At 39.3% G+C, this 17,332-nt stretch overlaps 2 long non-coding RNA genes across 2 annotated transcripts; one reads left to right on the top strand and one right to left on the bottom strand.

Annotated features, from left to right (window-relative positions):
• The first annotated feature begins 4,352 nt into the window (after positions 1-4,352).
• Positions 4,353-6,003, top strand: LOC141369062 (uncharacterized). The gene is made up of 4 exons (XR_012372601.1): positions 4,353-4,925; positions 5,466-5,548; positions 5,646-5,777; positions 5,866-6,003. It is a non-coding gene; the product is annotated as an uncharacterized lncRNA (long non-coding RNA).
• LOC141369061 (uncharacterized) lies at positions 5,968-7,849 on the bottom strand. The gene is made up of 3 exons (XR_012372600.1): positions 7,324-7,849; positions 6,582-6,718; positions 5,968-6,262 (listed from the first exon to the last, which is right to left on the bottom strand). It is a non-coding gene; the product is annotated as an uncharacterized lncRNA (long non-coding RNA).
• Between the last annotated feature and the right edge of the window lie 9,483 nt (positions 7,850-17,332).

A 17,332-nucleotide genomic window follows, 5' to 3' on the forward strand; every position in this document is an offset into this window, starting at 1 on the left:
ATTTCAGGTTTTCAACTGGGCGGCACACTACGTGGGATTCTCGGACGTGACAGGTAAGGGTAACTCTTAGCTTCAATTTCAGGTTTTCAACTGGGCGGCACACTACGTGGGATTCTCGGATGTGACGGGTAAGGGTAACTCTTAGCTTCAATTTCAGGTTTTCAACTGGGCGGCACACTACGTGGGACTCTCGGACGTGACAGGTAAGTGTAACACTTAGCTTCAATTTCAGGTTTTCAACTGGGCGGCACACTATGTGGGATTCTCGGACGTGACAGGTAAGGGTAACTTTTAGCTTCAATTTCAGGTTTTCAACATATACGTAGAGGTTACTCATACTACCCACTGTCTTCTTTCACAGCAATGAGGAGTAAGGAGAGGAACTGTACGTCACCTGACCAGAGGACCAGAGCGGGTGGCTAGGTGTGAACTCGTTCTCCCCCCTGTCCGAGGAGGGTCTAAGGTGTACCTGTTTCACAGTGGACAACAGTTGCTCCTCCTCCCACATACAACAGCGCTGGTTAGGTTAGTATGACTCTGAATTTCTCTTCTAGACCGTTTATAGCTCAATACAGTATCAATGCAACACTTCTTTCACTGTACTCAGGGTTTTTCCTTGGTGGCGAAATACATGCAAACCAGGGGGGATAATAAGGTAGATCCACGATGGTACCACCGCTTCAGCACTTCCACAAGCCTACTCACACGGTACTTCAACCAGACCTGGGGTAAGGATGAATGGCAAAGGACACAGCACTACACGGCAGCACTCTGGTGCACACACATCAATTCAGCACACTCACCCACAGCAGCCCACACTCTTATGTGACATAGAAGGCCAATCTTCTCACATCCGATCCAGCTTGGTATTGGGAGAAAGCCGTTGGAGCCCGTCACGGTGAGTGGGATATAGTTCGTCCGGCCCCTGGTCGCGCTCTGCCAGCCGCTTCCTGCTTTGGCACGCCCACCACTCCGTTCTTCTATGGTGGGGCCACTACAACATAAGACTCCAGACCTTTACACACAACGGTGAGTTTTCCCTTCAATAATTTACTTGATACAAACAATGCGTGCACTCACGACCTTCGTCTTGGCCTCTCTTCCGGCTTGGCTGTATATGGTTTCCCCACAGCGTTTACCACATCCAATACTTCGGGTAAGAATGGGTTGTATCACACTCTCAGTACCTTCTTTGGAAACTCTCCCGGCGAAACGCCGATCTTCTTCGATATTCCAACGTGTCCTTACTTCTGTATTCAGCCTGTCTCTTCAGTCCTCACCCATAATGCCGCCGCTTAGTCCACACGCCACCTCGCTGTGCATTCACACGACCACAATCAACTGCTTCCTGGTTTCCTGACACTGCTTTTATCCTTCTAGCTTGCCCATTTGGTCCAATGGGCTTTCGCCGCGTCATCGCACACACCTGGCATGTATTTCGCCCTGATTACCGTTGCTAGGGGTTACCCGGAAGTGCCGGTGTTTGCGGAAGTTGGTCTGGGCGGAACTTTCCCTCGCCGCTTTTGGTTCCGCCTGTTCGTCACTTGTGACACAAGCGGACCAAGACCTCCTAAACTACGCTTTCAAACCAACTCTAGAGCGGTTAGTTTGTGGTGAGAACATGATCTGAGATCGAACCGACCTAACTGCAAAAGTACTGTGCATTTTGGGCTAAACCAGCTAGTCAGCTGCGCAGTGCATTATTGGATGAGGTTGGATGAGTGTTTGTTCACAGTTTCCATTAGCAATATTGCCAGACAATGGCAGGTTGCGAACATACCTGGAGTTGCGAGGAGGTGCGGGCGGAGGCTTAGATATTTGGTGGCTTTGTCGTTTGTAGTGCATTAAAACGTTGTTTTCAAGTCGCATCCGCGATTTATTCTGGAAATGAACAGTTAATCTAGAGTGCTGTATACAAACTATGTTTAACAACCACAGAGACATAATTACAGCGTGCAGCCGTGTGTCCATGGTGTCTTCTGTATTATCCTTCTTTGTTTACTTTCAGGGTTCCGTTGGAATTTCGCGCACTTTGATTCTGACCAATCGAGAAGCAATTTAGGAAATACATTCAAATACATGTGTCCAATGAGTGATGTGGATGTTATCACATGACTGAATTTTGGTTTTAACTGGTGCGGACCAGGGCAATCAGTGTGGCGTGAAAAGGAACCAAAACTGCTAAAAAAGCTACAATGTATACTTTTTTGCCTTTGGCACAGACCAAATGAACCAAACTACAGATGTGAAACCACCCTAAAGCTCTTAAGATTTCTTATATTCAAAGGTCACATGATTTCACACACTGAACTCAGATCAGTTTTGTTTTTCTAAAAATTAGAGTAAACGTTGAGCTGTAAACCTACTGTAAAAAACAACAACACAGGAAGAGCATTTACCATTACCATAGTACAGTGTTTGACTGCAGCATTCTATCGTATTTCATGACAACTTGATCAGGACTGAGTCTCAGAGAATGAAATGGAGACGATGACTGTACTTTTTTATGAAAATATAAATACTGTGGTAGATCATGACTTAAAAACAGATACAAACACACAACAACCACTGCAGCATACAGGTAATGACATTCTTTTCTGTGTTAAGTTATACACTGTTTATTTGTCTTGGAACTAATGAAGAAATTGTAGGAGAATGTGAAGAAATTAGGAGAGCAAAATGCAATATCTTGTGTCATCTACAGGAAGTGAGCATGTGATGAAGAGAAGTTTCAGATCAGTTACAGTGTGTTTGGTGCTGCTGTGTGTTCTTCTACTGACTGCAGTCATAGTGCTGTGTGTCCTGATCAATACAAACAATCAACAGTTTAACATCAAGACCAAAAACATCACAGAAGAGAGAGACCGGCTATTAACCAACAATACCAACCTAAAAAAAGAAAGAGACCAGCTACTAACCAACAATACCATAGCCACTGTCCGTGCCGCCCAGCTGTGAATCAGGAAGTTGCTCAAATCCCTGTCGCGCCACACAGCGCCACACACATAGTTTAACATTAAATAACATCATATTTGTCCCAAATCATTAACGATTAACATTGGCTGCTAAGTATATTTTGCATTTTGAAGTAGACGCTATCTGACAAAGCTCGCGCTATTTAATGTGCACTTCCGGTTTACGATACCTCCGAGTTGTCCTAGAGGCGATGCGGCGTGATGCTGAGCTGCGCGGCCAGTGTGCGACCCCCTATAGAGTCCTGGTATGGGAGGGGCCCTTGAGGATCTTGAAATGATGCTATTTTTTTACAACATACTGTGCTACTTTTCTGTTCTACGCTTATGTGATGCACTTGAGTTCACATTAGTAGACATCTTCCACAAGCACAACATGTGTTCAATGTACATGATTTGATTGGTTGTTGAACAATGCAAAGCGTTGATTGGCTGTGAGGGAGAAGTAACTAATTGCATTGTAGAGAAGCAGAGTCATTTGAGTGTGTTGATTTCAGGAATCGTGACCCTGATGCATGCAAAACCAAAAAATCAGTATAGGCTACCAGAAAAAAAAAAACTTTCACAAATGTCTTACCAAAACAGAGCAAGTGAGAGCAAAATTGTTCAAGCAAGGTGACGGTGACCTAATATGCCGATGTTGTATTGTGTAAAAAATTAAATGCTTGCTGCGTGTTAATCTGCATTTCTCTATGTATGAGAAACAGCTTCTTTGCAAGCTGCAGTGACTGTGGCTATGAAGTAAAATATTTGACACACCAAATCAGGCATCCTTTTCTCAATATGTGAACATTGTTTGAAGCACACTTTAATAAGCTAAGGGGTGTAAACAGGGCCATAGCGTGTGTTAATGTGTGAGCGGAGGTATAAATGTGCTACTATTTTAACTCTTCAGGATTTTATTAAGAAGATACCTGGTACAGCAAGATTCTGGATTGGTTTGACTGACATTGAAGTTGAGGGCAGATGGAAATGGGTTGATGGCAGCACACTCAGCTCTGGGTAAGAAATCACTAAATTTAACTAATTATTACCCCCCCAAAAAAATGATTGTCACAGTCAGTATCATATTACACAGAAAACAACACTGAAGATCTAGTGATGATCTGTTTCAGGTTTTGGGTGACACCACAGCCTGATTAGCGCTCCATTGAGCTATAATTATGAGGCGTGTCTCAACCGAAAAATGCCTCTGCACTCAATTGGATAGACCTACGACCAATCAGAGCAACGGAGTGTGTGACGTATGTTGAAATTACGTCTTTGCAGCTGCAAACTGCTAGTTATTTCGCTACAATGACACTAACATTGTGATTATACTGAGTTAGCGAATGTACATCAACACCTACTATGTTTACAACATTTCGTTTATATCACAACATTAAAGAGCACCTATTATGAGATACACGTTTTTAAACATCCTTTTGTGTGTAAGTGTGTATTAGTACATGCTAACGATATTCAAAAAGTACATACCTCAAAGAAAACGATGACGCGAGTTATCGTCTCTAACGTTCGAGGACTACAAAAAACACTCGGATTGTAGGCAACAGTTTACTTCCTGGGATTGGTGACGTAGATAAGACCAACATTATCATAGTTCAGCCCTCTCTGCTTCGCTTGGGTACGCCCTCAAAGACGGGGGTGGAGAGCGCTGAGTCAGAAGAGAGCTAAAATGGCGGAGGTTGGGAGTCCCTGCTTTGACCCTGTTTGCAAACTCTTGTTTCATTGTTTAAGCGATTAAATCTCTCGAGTAGACGCTGTCTCTTTAGATGCAAGGGCAAAATAGCACTTTATGGACTAACACAGAGGACATCATGTTTAATACGGTTCCGGAAAAATCCAGTCAGAAGTTGTTCACGGAGTTTTCACAATAACTGCTTCTCATGAACCGAAGCTGCGCGACGTCTCCTCCTGAAAGTTGGATTACCGTGCACTTCTGGATCACAGGCTGTAAGTATTCATGTTTATTATTTGCCTTTACTGTAAGTTACGTTACCTGTAACCGGAGCTTAACATTATGTGCTTGTAGAGCTCAGATATATATCTATGTGTAGAGCTAAGCTTGCAAGCTAATTGTTTTGTGTTGTAATAATGTATTTCATAAACAACGTACCATATTTACACACGTGTGTGTTGAATTATGCAGACTATCGTTTTTATCGATGTTTATTTAGACGTGTTTACAAACTTGCTAAGCTGTTCCAGCTAAACTGTTACCGGTAAAGTTTGTTCTCATGATCAAACTCAAGAAACTCGAAGTACAGATGATTTGTTTAACGTGATATGTATTTTACTGTTGTTTTTACTTTAAGCTTTCTTAGATTTTGAAACGAAGTAAACACGTAATGTGTGTTGCTAATGTTGGGCCATGTAACATGTAATACATTAACGTTTTAATGAATAGTCTAACGATTTATAATCGTTGTACTCTATTGTTATAATATGTCTTTTTGACTGAATACATGTTTGTTTTATTTGTCTATATCCTAGATTCGCAGCTGGACACATCCTTCTACACTGTATGCAAACATGCAACATCATTACACACAGTACAAGGCATATGAGGAGCAAAGGTGTGTAACACATATGATGTATTTAGCTAGTGAAACCACTACCAGTCTTAAATGTATAACTGATGATGACAAAGTTTTTTTCTCTGCATAATCATAGGAACCCAGGCAGTAGCATCGTTTCACAATGTTTACATCACCATCATCAGTGGATGCCTTTGCCGTCCGTAGCCTGAGATTTCAGATTTGCAGCAAAAAATGTGACTTTCCCATTTATTGGAATGCTGTGCAGGTATTTAAGTATTTTAGTAACTGTGTTAAATAAAGTAAAGTAGTATTTACTTTTAGAATAAATGAATTGCATATTTATATTTTTACAGGTTGTACCTTGCAGCCATCCATTACAATGTCACCAAGCCATAACAAAAGCAGGAGAGGGAAAGTACAAGGCTATGTTCCCAAAACACACAAGTGACATACTGTAAGCAGTAATGTTTTATTTCAAATACATTCATAATTAAAAACTTAATGTATGAAGCAGGGAAATAAATGATCAAAACAAAAGATTTATTGACTGCAATATTTGTACAGTTATGTGGATGATGTGATCAGGCTTGTGTTTGATGTGGTATTTGAAGATAAGCTGAAGGAAACCCCGATTCCAATGGACCTGGCATCACAGTTTGAGAGACCTTCAAAGGAGGACGTGATTGCATGCCATCTTCAGTGCAGGGGTCGTCGGAAGCCAACATTCCGATCAGGAAGCTCCAAGCATATCTGGAGAACAACACATGACAGGATGATAACCCTAAAGTGTCGTCTTAGATAGCACCAGCTGACAAAGCTTTGATATGCCATTTATCTGAATAGATAGCTGTAAAAAGTGAATTGAACAATTTTTTGAAAGAAGAGCACAATATGGTTACTAAAGTATGTTTATTTGTATATTGTTTAACAGTTAAATATATATTTTTAATAAATAATCTTTTGACTGACTACTATATTTTCTTTAAAGTTACATCTTTTGTTCTTTTGGGTACTTTGTTACTATAATAATACTTTAGTGTTATTGGTTTAAAAATGTAATAAAACTTACTCTAGTCCTGCGCCTCAAAGGCTTATAGTCGGTACAATAAATGTTCTGTGTGTAGGGATTTAGACAATTTGTGCAAAACCTGGATGATGAATCACGCAGGTAAGAGGCCCTGGAACCTGTTGCATTCTCCTTAAAACCTAATAAGTAAAAACATAGCACAGTAAAATAGTATGTAAGCAGTATTTTATAATGAAGTTTACTATAGTAAAATAATGTAGAAATTACCAAGTGAAATCGTTTTATAATCATTTCAACAAATACTTTCTATGTGCTACATTTGGTGTTTCCATATAGTTTGCACAGTAATAGAGTATGTAAACAGTCTTTTATAATACATTTTACTATAGTAAAATAATGTAGAAATTACCAAGTGAAATCGTTTTATAATCATTTCAACAAATACTTTCTATGTGCTACATTTGGTGTTTCCATATAGTTTGCACAGTAATAGAGTATGTAAACAGTCTTTTATAATACATTTTACTATAGTAAAATAATGTAGAAATTACCAAGTGAAATCGTTTTATAATCATTTCAACAAATACTTTCTATGTGCTACATTTGGTGTTTCCATATAGTTTGCACAGTAATAGAGTATGTAAACAGTCTTTTATAATACATTTTACTATAGTAAAATAATGTAGAAATTACCAAGTGAAATCGTTTTATAATCATTTCAACAAATACTTTCTATGTGCTACATTTGGTGTTTCCATATAGTTATGTAGTACGTTATAATTACCTTTTGGATGTCTTTGCAACACATTTTCGTCTTCGTTTAGCATTCTGGCAGAGCTAAGGACACCTAAAAAAGTTAAATCCAATCGCATTCATTGACGGAGATCGTTTATATCGTAACGGCCTTCTGAACTCTCTGGATCGAGCTCGAAGTGGTAAGGCAGTACAGACACCATCGTTTATAGAGAAATATAACGCTTGTTTACGTTGCCTCTGAGGCTGTGACTCTCTCAGTCAGAACCGGTGTGTCAACCCACACGTAGTCAGGGGCGTAACCTTTCAAACACACGACGAACCCAGCTGACCAATAACAGTTGAGTAGTCATCTGACCAATCCGATTACACTAGACATTTTGGGAGGCGGAGACAGGAACTAAACCGAGCGTTTTTCAGACAGTGGGAAATCGGTGAGGTATGTAAGCAATTTATAAGACTCACAATGCATTAGTTCAAGTTTTAATAACATGTATGTACTATGGGATACTGCATTTACGTGCTAACGTGCCAATTTATTAGCATAATTGGTGCTCTTTAAGTATTTACTAAGTCATACAGTAAGACTATCTCTTACCATTTGTACGTTAGGTGAACTTCATCCACGACGATACCCATTACGTTGGCTTGAAAATATTGGAGCCTAGCATGTCCCTCCACTTATTCAGCAACCACGATTCCAGGCTTCCGAAAAGAAGCTGGCAACGACCGCTAATTATATCCATCTCGTCGTGCACGCTGAGTCGCATCACCGTGATAACGTTAGCCATTTCAGTTGCGACCAACTTTTGCAGAATAGGAAGGACGGCTACAGCCTGATGGCAAAATAAATGAGAACTGCGTAGTGTCAACTTCATCAGGATGGTTTGATTGTCAATGCTCTAATACAATGAAATGGATCTGTGAGAAGAACAAAATGTAAACAACTATTATATGCAATACTTGTTTATTCAGAACATTTTAAACATCCCAAATGGGTTTATATTGGAAGTTTCAACATCTAGCTTTTTTCAATTTACAAATATTATAATGTCATGTAAGTGTATTATTAAATTCTTAGGTAATTCATTTACTTGTGTCACATTTGTCATTTTGTTCAATCATGTAAGTTGAAACCATTACTAACACAATTAAATGTTTCTAGTATGAATATGCCAGCCTGATTTCACAAGAATTCGTACATATATCACAAGCTGGCAAATTTGTTTGAATTTGTACAAAGTTACGCCCCATTCAGACAGACAGCGACCAGCAGTAGCAGAGGGACGCAATCTCATACATATCAATGGAAATTTGGCAACTTCCTCCGGCATGAGCGAAAGTAACCATTGGCGACCGTATGGGCGTGTCCAGCAACGCAAGAAAGTTCTCATTGAAAGAGATGGGTGACACACAGCGATAACACCGCCGGCTGTCTGAATGGGGAGTCAGTCGTGCAAAAACATACGATTATCATAAAAAAGAACAATAACGAAACTTAAGCCCGTACTCTGCCCCTAACCCCAACATGACAGGGGTCAAGGCAAATGAATGAATGTGGTCATACTAATTAATATGAATTAGCCACCTCGTAAAAAAATGTGCGCATATGCTATTTCAAAGTAGTAACTAGGTTTATTTATGATTATAACGCAGAGTTCAGTTAACCTGAGTTAAAGAAGTGATGCTCAACCTTCCTCATTCATGCATACTGGACAATTAAAGCAACCATTCTAACATTAAAAAATAGACGGGGTCAAAGCCACTAGGGTTGATTCTCAAACAGCAAAACCTGACAGCACACACAAAGAGGAACTGTGCCAGGCTACTAAGAGGCGAATTCTTGTCATGGTTTGAGATTTACACCTCACTTGTAAGAATGAAATTCCCTCTGCTAATTCCGTTCATTGTTAGAGGAAAGCCAACAATTGCCTTTTCACACAAAAGATGAGATATTCTCATACTTAAAAGGCGCAGCTTACTCTTTGTGAGAACAATCACATTAAAATTGATGGACATTGAAGTCGAATTGTTTGGACATTATATTGATTCATAGAACACTTTGTCAGATTAATTGGTGCGGATTTCACTTGAAATAATAGAGCTGGTAAAAGGAAGGATGCATTAGAGAACCATGAATAGTGAAGAGACAATCACGAGAATGACACATTTCTTATGGTAAATACAACAACTGCACTGTCAGAAAAAACAGGCCCAGTAGTACACTTTCAAAAAGTACACATTTGCACCTTAAGAGTTCATATTAGTACATCAAAGGTACATTTTGGTACCCAATGTTTACATATCTAGGACCTTTTGTAAAGTCTACAGCCCCTGTGACAGATTGGGACCATTTTATAACCAATTTTTTACATGTCTCCTTTTTTGCTCTAGAAATAATTTGAATTGTCTTTATGGTCTTCTAACTTCATTATTTTACAGTACATCATAGATTCACATTGAGAACGTTAACATGCCAGGGGCAATGATGTAATAATGCATTACTAGATATCTGGCAAGAGGGGCACCTTGGCCCAATAGCCTTGGCCCAATTATTTTATGCAAGAAATCAGGTCTATAGTATTGAGAATACACTTCATAGTCTAAGAGATGGGCAGAGGACAAAAGAAACAGCACTCATGGATTATTGTGACTTGCTTTCCTCAGGATTCACGTGCACAGAAAGCGAAGCTTCTTTTTAGTTTCGGAAGGGCACCGTTTTCTTCGTTGCTATTTATCAGCCTGTCACCCGGCAGGGATCAAATTTTCCCCGAAGACACCGTGAAATTACACATACTTTCTCTGCTTCCCTCAAGACCTCTAGGATAAATATCACAGTTTAAGCCTCTGGAGCCAGCTGAGCTGTGTGGCAGATAAAAATTTGACCTCTTCGTTCGCCCTGTTTGTCCTGACGATTGAACTCGACTCCGTGATCTGTCACTTCTAATGCACTAGTATACAATCCTTTCTGTCTTAAGGTGTTTTGATTTAAAATTGTCTTTCTTTATATATTTAATAGAACGAAAATTACATTATATACATTTTACATTATTCAATTTTATATATATATATATATATATATATATAAAGTAATAAAATTATAACGAATTATAAAAATACACCTCAAATTTATTCTGACAGCTGCATTTGAGTTATTAAATTAGAAATATAACAAAAAAAGACAATAAATTAAAAAAACAAATATGATTAGCTGTTTTCCCCATTTTTGTCTATCATCACTTTTGGTTTCTGATTTTGGTGTCTATTGTCATCTTATGCATTTAACAAATCAGCGCTATAAAGTGCAGATTTGAAATAAACATCTTAATGGGATTCTCATCTGAGTTTTATTTACACAAACAGGTTCTCAGGGCAGAAAAGAATGATTGGTTTACAAAGATAACCAATGAAAGCATAGAGTCAAGGTACCTAATAGGCGGCCCGCGTCTGGCCCGTTGCACTTTAATATGTGACCCGCAGCCTTTAGTCTGTCAAAATATTCCAATAAAATCATCCTGACCAGTCCTGACAAAAAGTTACGAGCAGCAGCATCACTTAAGGTGGGCTTTAGCCCCCCGAAATGTCTCTTAAAAATGTTTGACTGACCCTGGATTTATAGCAACTGCGGAGCGGCTGCAGATCGGCTGCGCTGTGTTACAGCAGGCGCTGCGTTACGGCCGGAGCTGTGACGGATTCGGAACGCAGTCAGTAGAAATACACACATTGACTTGAATGGAAACCGATTGACTCCGCCGCCGTTCCACAGCGGATCCGCAGCCGCTCCGCAGTTGCCGGAAATCCAGCGTTAGGGCGCACTCACATTATCCAAACCAAACCATGCCCTAGCAAGATTGTCCCTCCTACCTATTCCCCCATAAGCACGCACTCACACTGTACTTTTAACTATACGAGCCCAGGCGCGCTTTCGTCATTACGATGCAATTGTTTTGAACAAAGCAGGAAGTAAAGTGTTCTCTTAACACTGGAGCCCATCGTAATGTTAATTCTGTTGGGTTTTTTCGGAGTCGCTTGGTGCGCGATGACACACAGCCCCTTCACATGCCACTGTATTGCTTTGTTGGTCTGACGCGTGTGCAGCTCGGACATTCACATAACCCTGCTGAGCGAATCAGAAGGTTTTTAAGAAGGCAGATGAAGGTGAGTGGTCGAGCAATTGCCGTCTCTCCTTTTGAATCGCACTCAGGTGCGATTGCGCTCACACTACAAACCTTCGCGCCCCAGCCCAAGTGAACCGCACCTGAGCCCACCTCTGCAAGCTTGCCAGGGCTCAAATAACCAAATGGTTTGGATATTGTGACTGCGCCCTTATTCTACAATTGGCAAAGATTTTCGGCTCCTCCCCATCTTTTAGTCTTTATTTTGAGTTTTTTTTTCATGTTCTTTTTAATTCCACAGCCATGGCACAAAGCGAGTGAAAATAAAGTCAATGTGCAAGGCGTGCACATTAACTGATAGATGACATAATCATAGGTGTAGTTTGACATTCGATCTTGCGGGGGCAGACTGGTCTTTCAGTGTCACATCCCTGTCTGTCGCTGCGTCCGAAACCGCCTACTTCCATACTATATAGTATGCGAAGTAGTGCTTTTCGCCTACTATATAGTATGGAAGTAGGCGGTTTCGGATCCACAGCGTGTGGCTTCCCTGTTTTTAGTGTATCTTGTTCCCTCTTGTTCCTGTCTTGCTCCGCCCCTTGTTAGTCAACTTATTGAAACCACACCTTGTTAGTTTCCATAGCAATGAATTAGCTCTCTGCTATACTATTTATCTGTGAATTTAAAGCCCGTCATATTAAATACCAAATCATGCAGGAAAGTGTGGGCTTCTTCTGCACTCCCATCTGACCAGGTCAATCACAAGCAGTACTGATTGTTTATGCCAACTATTTTTGGGGGGAATATTTGTTATTTGTTTTGAATACATTATCCGTGCCTTTCAGAATAATGTATTCTGCTTCGGGCACATTCCTAATTTTTATTTGTGATAGAAAGATTTCAGTAAACAAAATCTTCAACATAAAGTTTTTTTTTTGCTATGGACATATGGTGTGACGGTTGAATTGGTCTCTTCGCAACGCTGGCGACATAAAATTTAAGGCGGATGCAATAAATGCACCATTTAAAAAATGCTGCCTGTCTCTTTAACTCCTCCTCGACTGGCCTTATCGGTCTGTTTTCAGAACGGGCTGGACATTATCGCAAGTCAGCATTACTATCAAACAGAATTACACACCTAGATAAAGTTAACTGAGAGTGGGAGACTGAAATATTTCCATATTTATTAGCTTCTAATCTCATTCCTTCATTTGGATCGCCCATTCCCGACAGAGAGCCAGACGCTGTCTCAGCCTTGTCTATGCAAAAAGACCTAATCAAAAAATAATTTCTGTCTCCTGCAAAAAAACACACACAAGCCTTTTATTACTTTTTTTTTGTAGGGGGTGTCAAATAAAGCTGTGTGGTGCATATTTCTACAGCAGAAAACAATACCCGCATTCATAAGCAAATGGAGTTGCTAATACAGAGCGTATCTCGATGCTTCATCACAATATTTGATTTCTTTCTTGAAACAGTTTCAGCTTGAGATCACAGCTGGGGTTTCTGCAAATCCTCAGATGCAGGGAAAAGTTTGAGAGTTTGCCTTCAGGCTCATCGAGGCATGATGGGTGCTTGCGTTGTAACTGTGTATCCGTCTGTGTTATATTTAGATCCGACCACTGGGTCTCACCCGAGCGGCAGCCATTATCAGGCATCTTTGAGACCGCCTGGGACCCAATTAGTTTGCAAACTATCCGATGACAAAAAGACTTTGCTTGCTTCTGTTCTTCTTTGTGCGCTTGCTATGGAAAGATTTAATAAGAGGCCAAGCAAATCTGGAATCTCTCCACCTCTTAACCTCATTATTAGATTTTTGCATCCGCCTTTGAATACGTGCTCCATCTGAGGTCACTTTGGGTACATTCTGCCTTTTATTGCAGGACATTATTGAGGACGATACATTTTCATTGAGAGGATAATAACTTTGTCAATTATCTGTTAAAAGCCGGTCTTTCGTTCGGGTAAAAATAAAGTAGTTCAATTGATCACAGCTATTCACTTACATCAATATTTAATGTTTTCCTGTACTCGATTGTGTTAGCAACACAAAGGTCATAAGGGTTCAATCCCCAGGGAACACGCATACTGTCATACTGAAATGGCAATGGAAGTCGCTTTGGATAAAAGCGTCTGCCAAATGCATACATATACATGTAATATTAAGTGAAAAGTCTACAGTTAATACAAAGACAATGTTGTTCACAAACTTTAACCTTGAAATTGTGTCTGTACAGTAAAACCTAGTATCTTATTAATTCTACTATGTTCCTGCTTACTGTTTTGAATTAAACGCATCTCTAATGCCGCCTTCACATGCTAATATCGTAAATACGATTTTCCCAAGTGAAAATTGCACATGAACACCATCTGATGACTGATCTGTGATCTTTGCAAAGACACTCTGTCAGTTGACCAATCAGAGCAGAGTAGGCTACTGAAAGGTGGGGTTTAGGCAGACTTGAGTCGTTGAACGGCTTCGCACGAATCGTTTGGGGATCTCTGAGGAATGGGGTAATTTTAAATTTATATTTTGTGAAAATTACAGTGTTTTTTGACCTTGCATGCATTTAAACGTGTTGTCCGGGACTTATAAACAGTGATAGGATGCTTAAAATTGTCATCTTACTGGCTCTTTAAGCAAGCACTATCCATGTGTGTAAATTTTTGCTTGCGGCTATATAAACATTTATATGAACATTGTTTGATATATACAACGTTTGATGTAAACGTTAATATGAACAACACGTTTACATTTCATCAAAGAGTCACTGCAGACTGTCACTATTATACACCTTACAGATGAGTCACAGCGTTTCATTTTCTTTGGTATCTAGACGGTCCTTCGCACCTTCGCAGTAGATTGCACGCAGCATGTAAAGCAGTTTTTGATTTTGCAGACTTGGCTATGTGACTTTATCCTCAAGACCTTCTCTAGGACGACGTTTGCATTGATGAAGCATAAAATGCCCATGGGATGGCTCGGCATCACACCATCTGTGAAACTAAACATGGCGGTTTTGTGAGAACGAACCTGTTACAGGTGACTTTGATGCTTTTATGAATGAGCCTAGACGAAGCTGTTTCCATTTGTGGTGTTGTCAGATTATCAACACTGTGATCTGATTATGACATCACTTTCTCTTTACACTTATGATTCACACATTCATTGATGTTTATGTCAATGCCACAATAAAGAGTAGACAGACAGTGAGAGACAGAGAGAAAGTCTTGGCGTTTTCGGGCACTCAGTTTGAGATGATGACCCTGCGGCACAGAGGGCATCAAGCACAGATGGTTCTTCTCTTTGGCTGGCCATTTGTCCCGAGGACGGCCGCAGGTCGGGTCCGGTGTTGGCGGGGCCCATATGGCTGCGAGGGCACCCTGCTCTGCCTCTCCCTTTTGCCCTCTCTGTACCCTCAACACCACCTTCCACCTTATGGAGCTTTTACTCACTCGCTCTGGCACGAGGATCAATAACCCTTCCCTGAGTACATTTCAGCCCAAGACAATACTTAGACTTTTTAATTACACGGAAGATATGCTCCTGCAAAAAATAAGACTGACACGCATCAGAAAAGTATTACTATATATTTTACAGTCCACTAACACCATATCCAAAGCTTCATCTAAGAGATGTCTATTAGAGTGCTGTGAGCATGACAGAGATTTTATTCATCTTTGTTAACATTACTCTTGCTTATGAACACCAACGCTTTTAATTGCATCTCTCGTCTCATTTCTGGTGTCTGTCTCTCGGTGAAGCATAAGAAACACCTCCACACTCTGTGGGTTTACAGAACTGAGAAAAATATTTAGCTTTCAGTATTTTTTTTACAATGGAAGGCTGCGTTTGGTTCACGCCAGCAGATGTGACAAGTGGGGCGCGAGCAGCGATGCGATCAGCAGTGAAACGGTTGCTGTAAGTTTCACAGAGCAGATGCCGTAGACACATATGCTATATTTACATATAAACATAAATATGTAAAGAAATTGCTTTATTTTTATTTATTATCTTATTATTTATTTATATATTTCTAACATTTCTTTCATATTTACTTAAAATGTATAATGCTATAGCAAAAAATGCGTTTGTGTTTATGCAACAGGAATTGTTTAAATAACAAAGAGGCATTGCATAAATGCATGACTTACAGTGGCAAGAAAAAATATGTGAACCTATAGGAATAAACTGTGATTCGCCCATCCCAGTCACACGAAATTACGTACATATAGTCACATAATTTTTTATTATTTTTTGTGATGCTGTCATGAATTTCCGCGTTTTTTCATGATCATATCACGAATTTCTGTTTACGTGTCATTTTCATGTATTGGTTACTCAACTGTTTTGACCTATTTTCTTACCATTGTCACTTCGGTTTAGAGTTAGATTTACATAAAATGACATCCTTACCCAAACCCAACTCTAACCCTAATGCCAGGCGACATTTTTTTTAAATTTAGAAAAATCAGAAAAAATAGTATAAACCAACACTTAAAGTGACATCCTAACACAAACAGCAAATCTAACTCTAAACAGAAGCGACAATGGTTTGAAAATAGGAAAAAGCAGTTGAGTAACCAATACGTGACAATGACACATAAACAGACATTTGTGATACGATCATTAATCATACAAAAATTTGTATGTCACGAAAAAGAATTTAAAAAATGACGTGATCGTAGGTAGATAATTTTCTGAGACTGGGTAGCATTTGCCAAAAAATGCGATTTGATCCTCATCTAGGTCACAACAATAGACAAACACAATGTGCATAAGCTGACAACACACAAATAATTCTACACTCACACAAATGTTGTATTTAACTAAAATATTTTGTCAACAGGTTTCACACGATTTGTCAACAAACAATAATTTAGTTTTTTTTTAATAAAAGAAGTTTAAGTAAACTTAACAAATCTTAGTGGAGTCAAAAAACAACAATTGAGTTATTGTACACGAAAAACATAATTAATGATGACAAAAATGTGAATAATGCCATTTTATAAACTTGACCCCCTTTAATTAGGATCACCTATTTAATAGCTCCATACCACTGAATTAATCAACCAATCATAATGCTCAATCAGAATAGACATTTTAATTACAGCTTATCAAATACATCACAAACATCTTTAACCCTCTGGGGTCCAACCATTTTGGGACACTCTCAGAGGTTCTGACATGCTGTTACATTTGGTCTTTTTTCAGTTGCTTTAAAACATAATAATGGGAAGTGTCTCATACCACTGTGTTCAGCACAAACTGGGCTAAAATATTATATGAGCTACATGTATGTACATGTTTGTATTTTTGAGAGAAAAAGGTTTATGCATGGTTTTTAAAAAAGCAAAATTTTTAAGTCACTGATATAAGTTCACAAAACCCATACTAAACATGGTTTAACAAGACTTTCCTAAACATAATCTAGTAGTCTAGAGTTTTTCTTTAAAATGATGTGAAAATCATCCTGCCTACTCATTCACATAAACCAATATATTATTTTAGAAATTGTAAGACACTTTTTGTTTAGAGTGGCCGTATGCGAGAAGGATTGATTGACAGCTAGCAAACAAAGGCTCGCATAATGAGCTGCATAATAATGAGGCAGGAGGGAACTACAGTAAAGAATGTGAGGACAAATGGACATGTTTGTTTGAGGTTTATTAAGAAGTTAACAATATAATCAAAATAGAAATGAAGGTCAGTAGGACATTTTCAATTTATTTGGAAACAAACCCTATTAAAACACTGAACTTGTATAAGAAACTGATAAACAACAGAGCTGTAAACTTCATGTGGCTCATGTTACCATATAACTTTATGTCCAAAGAGTGTGAATATGTTTTTCCACTTCATAGTTTTGTACTGATGAGAGGGATGCAGACCTGTAAGAGAGTTATGAACAGCTGTCAGCACAA

Source organism: Misgurnus anguillicaudatus, chromosome 12 (assembly GCF_027580225.2).
Source record: "Misgurnus anguillicaudatus chromosome 12, ASM2758022v2, whole genome shotgun sequence".
Lineage (NCBI taxonomy): Eukaryota > Metazoa > Chordata > Actinopteri > Cypriniformes > Cobitidae > Misgurnus > Misgurnus anguillicaudatus.